Genomic DNA, 10,130 nt, shown 5'->3' on the forward strand with positions numbered 1-10,130 from the left:
GCGACGGAGAAGTAGTTTGTTGCCCCTGATTTACATAATGCTACATATTATATAGAATATTTTATAATTATAGGAAAATCATTGCTTTAAAACTCCTTCTTTCTACTGATTTAAATAACATGTGTTTTGGACTGCTACCAATTGATTATGGAAATGAAATGTAAGATACTGAGATTCAAAGGGATAATGTTTAGTGCGGTTACAGACCAAGCGTTAACTATAATACAGCGATGCATAACGAACGAATCAATCGTGAAAATATAGATGGAAAGAATAATTTATATGTACACATTTGTAGGTTCGGAATTATGCTAAACCCATTCTCTCTCTCTCTCTCTCTCTCTCTCTCTCTCTCTCTCTGTTTCCATTCATAAAATCGATGTTTGATTAATTATAGGAGACTTGAAACAGTTTTAACGATAAAAAATTTGCCATATATTGGAAATAAAATAAAATTAATGTATTCTTTGATTTAAAAAAACAGAATACAATACAAGAAATATAGAAATATAATTATTGTGGGTTCGTATTTGCCAAGATTGTGGATGTTTATGCAAAATGAAAATTCAGCACTAATTTTTTTGTTTCATTAATAATTTTAATACGTTCAAATTAATGCATTGACATTTTTAATTTTTTTCTACCTTTACATTGTTTTAAATTGTAGCTACTCATTTTTACCATAAATGCATAAAATCTGCAATCTAATAATAAGTCTTCCACACATTTAAGATTGACATTGGAAGAGAGCAATACAGATTACTCACCAAACGCACGAAAAATTACATTAAACATGGTGATTAAACAGGTTTCCTAACGGGAGACATCTAAGAAAAATAAAAGATGAGTTCTTCCCTACTTTCTAATATTTCTAGTACTGTGCTGTTATGATACTCGAACCGTGCACCACTTCACATCCGTATAAACACGTATGCATTAACACGTTGAATGTCACGGGGGTCACCGGTGACCGGCACTTAACTTGGCGGTGACGCCATGGGGCAACCGGTAACCGGCGCGCCTAAATTGATAGAAATATATATAATTAAAACAAATGTCAATATCTAAAATTTTGTATTATTACCATCGTTAATTCAAACAGTGACCCCTGTAGTAATTAACATGTCGAACATGGTTATACACTGTAACTTATCTATTGCAGATAATATTTCAACATTATATGTATCACATAAAAAAAAATTCATCGTGGCGTCACGGACAATTTCTGTAAAACCGGCGTGGCATTCAACGTGTTCGACCGAATGAGGGAGCGTACGCATTATGTGAATCGGTGCATAGTTCAGGCATCATCGGTCAGAGCTGAACAATTCCCACCAGTAACGCGAGCGGAAGAGTACCACACCAGCACAGTACTAGAAGTTGTGGCGGCTACCTCCAGACCTGCCAGCAGAGGGCTCCTCTTCCCGCTAGTAGCCGATCCGTTCCGATCCCTATATATACACCGAGACTTCGTCCTACCCTTACGTCTAAGGCAAGGGCCCGCTAGGATAGCCTTACTGATGAGTCCTCTAGCGGGCCCCGGACGAAACGTCTCCCCACTCCTTTCCCATTCCACACGAACAGCCGCCAAACTGGTGACCCCGACAACGAACGCAACGACGACGACGCAACCTTCTGATCAACCTACATCATTGTAAATATTGTACATAGTAGCTTTAAGGCTCTGATGTAGGTTGATTCAGTTAGGATCAGGATCAGCTAATGTTTGCACTACCTCGGGCATTAAATGCGGTCAAGTCGAGTAGAGCTACGCAGGCATCCTTACGACCGCGTCGATGCCCACGAGGTATAGCAAACACCTAGCATGGAGAGGACCTCCATCTTAGATATCGTTATCACTGGCAGGGGGGTATGTGGCGGCTACCTCCAGACCTGCCAGCAGAGGGCTCCTCTTCCCGCTAGTAGCCGATCCGTTCCGATCCCTATATATACACCGAGACTTCGTCCCACCGTTACGTCTAAGGCAAGGGCCCACTAGGATAGCCTTACTGATGAGTCCTCTAGCGGGCCCCGGACGAAACGTCTCCCCACTCCTTTCCTTTTCCACGACCTTCGAACTGCCGCCAAAAAGTATTAGGGAGTGGGGAAAGGTGGAAGGTTCGATATGACCTACATGAATCCTCGCGTTATAAGCTAGCGCGTCTTTCTAGTCTTTTATTAACAACTTTAACATTAATTATCTCAAAAACTACAAGCCATCTGCCCTCAAAATCGCATATCATTCACAAGGAATCTCATTGAAAAGTGAGCGTCAACCCTGAGGACCTCTCCTTTTAACCTCTTAGGCACGACGCGCCACTATAGTGGCTCACTCTAGTAGCTCACTCGTTCACCGTTTGAATTAAATAATCGTCTTTATATACATTGTTTCACACTTATTTTGTCTCCACATCGATTTACAACAGTGTTAACAATATACAGACGGAATACATACAGTATCAGACTGTGTACTACAGTACATATCAGACTCTGCCGTCCAGGAAAATAGCCTCGCGTAGAATTCAGCCGTACTTATAAGGTTAACTGATACACATATCTAAGCACCACTTAGTGTTTACACGAAAAAAGGCTATGTAAGGAGTGGGGCAGACGTCGCATGCGCGGCAGCCTCGCACAGCGCCATGTTTACGAGGAAGTTTTGGCAACCCGGTAATTAAAAAAATTATAGAACTTTGCATACAAGTAAATTTTATAATTCATTTACCTGAAAGTTATAAATACAAAACGTGATTTTATATTGTTCGTGATTGGTCACGTGGACCGATGGACGATCAAAGAGGTCGCCGCCGATTTCGGCGCGACTTTACAATCGAGGTGAGGTTCGGCCGACGACGATGCGATTGGGAGGACCATCTCTGAGTGAACACATTACTCAATTACGTCAACCGCTTTATTTTGCACAGAAGAACAATTTTGGTTGATATGCTCACGTGACGAGTGGCAGGCATCCTGCTCTCGGCTGATCGTAACCATGGCGGTCGCTCTTACTTAAGCTCATGACACATCTACGTGTTAGGCTCAAGTCGTGCTAACAGCGTGCTCAACTGAGAGTATTCATATTAGACGTGCCAGCATGATGCCAGGCTGGACTGATGATCTTGAGATTGAAGTGCCTTATACCGAGATTTGGAGTTCGACTTTATCTTTTCCGAACGTAGAAAAGGACAGCAAATGAAGGATAGATAATAACGCAATATGTAACGTTTTTATTTTTTCTTATTTCTTAATGCGACTTGTAACAATTTCCCGGTTTCTTACCGTGCAGCTGACGATATTTTGCGTCAGATAGGTACTCTGGATGTTTCCATAATATTTGTCAATTATTGGAAGTTTTACATATCTATCATAGCTACATTTAATTAATAGAATTACGTTATTCCTAATGAAAAATACTCGCTTCTCACCTTAGTAATTTAATATTGTAAAATAAATTTTGAAACACTTTCCTAAACATAGTTCTACGTCATAATGAGAGCAAACATATGTGGTGACTTTTTTCTCTTCCGTATTCTTAGCATACTACGCATCTTCTTTGAGGTTTTGTTTTATTCTCCGTAGAAGGAATTTTTGAAATAAAGTGTTTACCTGCAAGTTTTGAAACTGCATTATCTGGTACTGTGCTTGATATATTTCTTTTTTTAATGTTGTGTGTCACTAGTAGACTTTCGATTAACATTGTGCGAAATCGTAAATGATCATCTTTTGTAATTTGACTACTTCTTTTACAATACCATTTAGTACTGTTGCATTTGACAGGCGACGAGGTAATTTTTAATACCATTTCCGCAAGCGTTTCCTTTCGATCATATAACTATGAAGCATTTGATCTTTCAAGTCAACATCGCCTATCTATTAATTGTAGTTAAGGACAATTTTCAGTTTGATCTTTTGTTTTCCTTCCGTGGTTACTATATCTGTAAAATGATCGTGATACGTTGATATCATGGTCACAGTCTTCCCATCTTGTCATTTCAATAAAACAATAGGATCATCATGCTGTGAAAATGTTTCCCCTTTTTATAACTTCAATTTTTTTTATTTGACCGGAGACCCTACACAGTTTGTACCATTTATTTTGAGTATCATAGTCAAATTTGGATAATTGTAAAAATTATCCTTCCAGATAGTGTATCTATGACGTGAAAATGATTCAGCAAGGTGCAATGCAATAATAGTAGTTTTGTTCGTATTTGGCGCAATTAGAGATAACGCACGTATAAACTAAAAATTTCCACAAGTTCCTACAACTCACTTCACATAACTCAAATGGTTTATGCCACATTTCGAAGTGTTGAGGGGAGTATACTGCTTAAAAGACAATTTTCACTTCCATGCAGAAAGCGATTCATACATTGAAATCAGGATCATAAAATGTTTGAAATTTCTTATTTAGGTGTTGAATAATTGGAAATATCTTGAATAATTTCCCTTGTTTGTAAAACATACAAGGGACCTAGACGATTAGGATGGTCAAAATTGCCCTTAGAGGTTTTCTAATGAGCATTATACCGTTCAATAGCTGACCAAGAAAAACCCATCTGTGCAAAACTTCAACTCTGTAACTTGTCCGTGAGGGTATTTACAGGGTAAATTAGATTTGGGCGCTTTTGCCCCGAATCTGTCATATTTTCCGCATTGTTGCAATGTCCGCTTCTTTTAGAGAAAACTTCCCGTTGTAAATTGCACGTATATCCACGTCCTTTCAATGAAAAGAAAAGAAAAAGGCCGTTGCCTGCTTATATGCAATTCACTAATCGCGTCAATGATCGTCAATTTCTTTACTAGAGTTATACTCACATTCACTAGTATTATCACTACTATCACATATACTTCCTAATAAATTTCTGTTAGACGAAATATCTTTACAGGTTGATGCCATAGCGCCGATTGATAGAATCAAACTACATTTCGTGATAGAAATTTGAAAGACTTGGTCTCTGCATACTGCAAACATATTTACGTGGTTCAGCCATCATGGAGAGACGTTAAAAGATACGATTTATAAACACAGGATCGAAATAAAAATAAGTAACGTGATGAATCAAGTGGCCGCTCGATGGTCCGGACACTAGACAGATGTAGGCCACTGTAAACAGCTCGAGAGTCCGTACATTACACGGACGTCATCCCTGAAAGTTTAAACTTCTAGTCCTGATGGGTCACGGCTGCTTAGCCAACTATCTTTTTAACATTGATAGGCGCCGCGACGACTCTTGTATGGAATAAGCCCGAATTCTCTGGGTCACATCTTATTTTCATGTCTCCATGTCTCCATGTGCTCTGTTCGCGAAAACTGAATCTTTCGGCCTGGAAGAACTCTTGGATAAGATAAGAGACAACCGTTTAAGTACACAGACTAGAGACTGTAGCTAACCGCGGTGTAAGTTAAGCGGCTTTACGATTCTTTGATTCACTCTCAGATTTTAAACTTTATACAAATTCTGAAGGAACTATTATGATAGCATGTTGTAACTCTAAGAATATTATAAGTGTCTATCTCTAATATCTACATCTATAAGAAATCTGCATATTTTTTCAAGTTTTTCATTGTTTGCAAGTAGGATTATTTACTTACAAATTCTCAAAAATGCACCTCGATAACCATAACGTGTCACATTTATTTTCAAAATTTATGGATGCATTTCAGTAGGGAAAAGTCAATCGATAACCGTGAAATCGAGGATACCTTATAATTGACCCCGTGGTCGCAATGCAGTGTTATAATTTTTTATAGCACATTACCCGTTTAAATTAGCTGATGGGCAGTTTTGACTTCCTTAACATGCCTATACCCTTTTCAGCTTATCAACCCTTGTGGCAGAAAACTACCGAATTAATCGTTAGGAAAATGACAGAAACAGCAGAAAGCAGGAAAATATTGATGCGTTTCGCGATCTTCCGTTGAATTATTGATGTCAGCATGCACTCAGATTGGATTTTCGTGTTTTATATACATTACCGAATAATGATACTCGTGTAGAATGTAATCGTGCAAGTGCATTAAACCATAATGTGCATTTTATAGTACATTTCAGTATCAGAATTGATACATCGTGACTCAATAATAAAGATAAAGTATGCGTCACTTTGATGCCTCCATCCGTAAATTTATTATGGCTCTGATACACTGATTCATCAATGTGTGTCTATTGAATTTCAATCGTTCTATAACTGTTTTATGAAGTTATAAGATTAATAGGATTTCGTTTCGATTACCAAACATTTGCTTCGTCATTGAAATTTTGAACTCGGCACAAACTATGCGATATTCTCCTATCAATTGTAAATGTAATTTTTTCAGGATTTATATTCCTTTTTACATTTTATTCGTTTCGGAGTGATTCGTGCTCCGAATTTATTTTCAAATAGAAATGAAATTCACTTAATATCTAGAAAAGTCATAGTAAAGTATGGCCAACCAGATCTATTCTGCAGGGCATCACTATCCAATCGAACGTTTAAAACCAATTGTTTCAGTTATACGTTCTTCAACAATTTTGAAACAAACAGAGAATGAACATGTTCTGTTCGGCTTTATTAACTTGTTATTAACGAAAAACGTGGGCCAATCAGAGAGCCAGTATCGTGGGGGAATGGTTGCAAGGACGTGAGTCAAACCATACCACCGCACCGATTGGTCCGTATGTTCCGTTAATAACTCGTTAATGGAACGCAGGAAATATTCTGGTAAAGGGAAAGGTTATTTCAGATGACCCCAGGAATCGCCCCTTTCAGGGGTTCCAACATTTTTGGGACATTGATAATGGCAACTTGGTTGCAAAGAAGTTTATGCAGATGTATTTTGCTGTACCCAGTGGGACAAATAAGTTTCGAGACTCGGACCATATCTCAATAACTAATAGTGTCAGCTATGTTTTTAGACCGACGTTTGGAAGCTGTGACATTCATCTTTCCGGTAATATCAAGTTTGGTTCAATCGGTTAATAAGTAGCAAAGTTGTAACAGTTCTCCCTAAACAACTTTCTTGTCAATGTTGAAATATGACCAAAAATCGTTGCGTGTCATAATCATTCCAAAGAAGTCGTTGCAGCCGCCAAAAATGTTCCAAACTTCCTGAAATCAATTGTTACGGATGTCGAAACATGGAGCTTTCGGTACGACCCAGAAACCAAGCGTGAAAGTGCGGAATGGAAGTCGAAAGATTCATAACAAGCCAAAAAGCACGGAAGTTCCATAAAAAATCAAGACAATGTCTATTACATTCTTCGATGGAAAAGGAATTATCCACAGGGAATTAGTTCCAACTGGCGAAACAATTACTGGAACTTATTATTTCGAAGTTTTGAAGCGTTTGATGGCCAGAATCCAACCAGAATTCAACCCGAATATCGTGATACAGAGACTTGGCGTCTGTTGTACGATAATGCACCGAGTCACACCTCAATCATTGTTCGCCAATTTTTGGTTCAAAATCAAGTCTGTGTGTTAAATCATCCACCGCATGTGCCTGATTTGGTCTCGTGTATCTTCTCCCTATTTACAAAATTGAAATTGAAGTTGAAAGGATGTGTTTTTAATGACATTTCGACTATCAAAACAGCTTCAACAAGAGTATTAGAGGCAATTTCACAAAATGAGCCAGAACACGCATTTGAATCACTGTTGAATCGCTGTAACAAGTGCATTGAAACTGGAGGAGAATATTTTGAATAAAAAAATCGAAAAATATTCATATATCTTGTTTCAATGATGCTTTCCTCGGCCAGTCTCGAAACGTATTTGTCGCACTGTGTATATACAGATAGTTTAATAGAGAATAACTTTATTACACTAAAATGATGGGGATGCGCGCACAAGCTGGAAATGAAATAAAGGTTTAGTTTGAAACAAAACACAGTGAGATGTGTTTTGTACGCATTGGAATATAATCGATAACCAAAACGCGCATCGTGTGTCGGTAACAGACACCTTGTCAATAATAGACGAATCGATGAAATGGAATGTGCAATGTGTGTTATGTTTTTATCAACCGCAGAAATTTTAATACTTAGAAATAGTATTAAATAAGATAAAGGGATGAAATAAATAAGTTATGGTCGACTCAGGAAAATTTTTGTTTTATTTATTTTCTGTTCACCATGATTACCAATGTAATAATAACTGCATCACTCAATATTGAAGTCATCGGTGCAGAATTCATGCAAACTGTTGCACAGCTGGATTTATTTTCCGTTTCGTGCTTTGCAGTAATTCTATAAAATCGAAAATAGAAAGTTTAAATATAAATAAAGATTATATAATATACACACATATGTATATATAATAAAATAAATTAAATTAATGAAATATATAGGGAAAGCACTGAGAACAATATTAATATCAATGTATAAAATTATTGTTACTCTACCGGGCATAATATTTTCGCCAAGGGATGTTTACAATTCATCCAGGTGGTACACTATAATATAAGACAAAAATGTGTACATGAAATATAAGACAGAAGATACATTTAAAGAATTTAATAATACTGTTGCATTATTCTCAACATATTAAAATAATTAAGTGGAATAAACATTTATGTTACAATTAGTGTAGACAATAAAATTTTATTTTGGACTCGTAGCAAAAATTTTATTTTGCATTTGCAACAAAATTGCGTAACGAAATAACTTGTTGAAGACATAACAAAAAAATTATGAAGATATAAGTAGAATTTAATAATATTGCTATACCATTTTCAACTTATCAAAATTATTGAAACAATTCATTTTCATTTAATTTTTTTTTCGTACAATCGTCTGAGAAGATTTTTATTTTATATAAATATCAGCAGTCCGTAACAACGAATTTAATGCATCTTCAAATGATTACTTACTGCCTCCGTAGTTGGAATCAACCATCCCGACATGCACAAAACAGAAATAATAAGGATATAGAACCCAAACACTTGAGACATGTCTGTGCTGATTTTCTTTGCTCCCGTTTGATTTCAACGTGAAACTGAAAATTTTGTTTTTCCTTTTATACCACTGCGCAAATTAAAAGTTACGGCATTCGTTTTACTTCATATTCACGCGGCGAATGATAACTGCTTCGACTGATACGGTTGGTATAGTCGTGACTAAAATGAGTCGAACATTACGAAAAACATTTTGAAAGAACGACAAAGTTTATGTTGTTATATTCACTATACTTAAGGTAATAATAAGTCCCTATGTTTAAACTAATCATTAATGTGAATATTTCATGTAATAATAAGTCGCCACACATGGTGATCCATTTAAATGGACTCAGTCACATATTTTGCAAATGATTGGTGATACTCAAAAATGTTTCAAATAAAAGTTGAACAGTTTCCGGGAGCACATAATCTGATATATGAAGTATATTATGTATCACATATTGTGAAAAATCATTGGTTTAAAATATATTTTTATTTTATTAATGCATAGTAAATCATCTATTTGAAGTTGGTGTTCAAAGATATGACCTTCCTGTATGCAGAGATTTATTCGATCTCTACAAGATCTTTCAATACATTCCACTGTTTCCATAGAAATTTTTTTATATGGATCCAGAGTCTTTTGTGTTAGTTCACTCAGAGTCGTGCAATTGTTTATGGAGACTTTATTTTTCAACTATCGCTATTCAGAATACGATATCTTAGGTGCAACGCGTATTAGTTATTGCTTGTTACATACTATACCTAAGGGACTGGACTCCGCAGCGATGCGATAAAGATAGAGGACATAGTTACCGACAAAATGATGGGTTTACGCTCCCCAAGATTTCGCCCTTATATGAAAATATTTTTCGCTGGAAAATGAGTCTATCGAAAGAGGAAGGTAGCAAGCTGCTCACCGTCCTCATGATTTAAGGCTATTATGCAGATATTTAGTAATATAAATGTTGAAAAGTAGGTCAAAAATTGAGTCATAGAATTCAAGCATTTTTATGCTATGAGATTTCTAGATGAAATCATGAAAACGTCGCGCTGCTTTGAACCTTCCTCTTTCGAATATCACATTTTTCCAGCGAAAAATATTCTCATATAAGAACGAAAACTTGGGGAGCGATTCAGTATAGTTTTGCAGGATCTGAATTTATAATATCGAGAACATAGTGAGACTGGTGCGTATAGGGTGACT

The 10,130-nt window shown here is 36.6% G+C and overlaps 1 long non-coding RNA gene across 1 annotated transcript; it reads right to left on the reverse strand.

Annotated features, from left to right (window-relative positions):
- Positions 1-8,083: 8,083 nt before the first annotated feature.
- On the reverse strand, positions 8,084-9,011 carry LOC117226648 (uncharacterized). The gene is made up of 3 exons (XR_004491847.2): positions 8,858-9,011; positions 8,390-8,440; positions 8,084-8,234 (listed from the first exon to the last, which is right to left on the reverse strand). It is a non-coding gene; the product is annotated as an uncharacterized LOC117226648 (long non-coding RNA).
- Positions 9,012-10,130: the final 1,119 nt, after the last annotated feature.

The sequence above is a fragment of the Megalopta genalis genome, chromosome 5, assembly GCF_051020955.1.
Source record: "Megalopta genalis isolate 19385.01 chromosome 5, iyMegGena1_principal, whole genome shotgun sequence".
NCBI classification, from domain to species: Eukaryota; Metazoa; Arthropoda; class Insecta; order Hymenoptera; family Halictidae; genus Megalopta; species Megalopta genalis.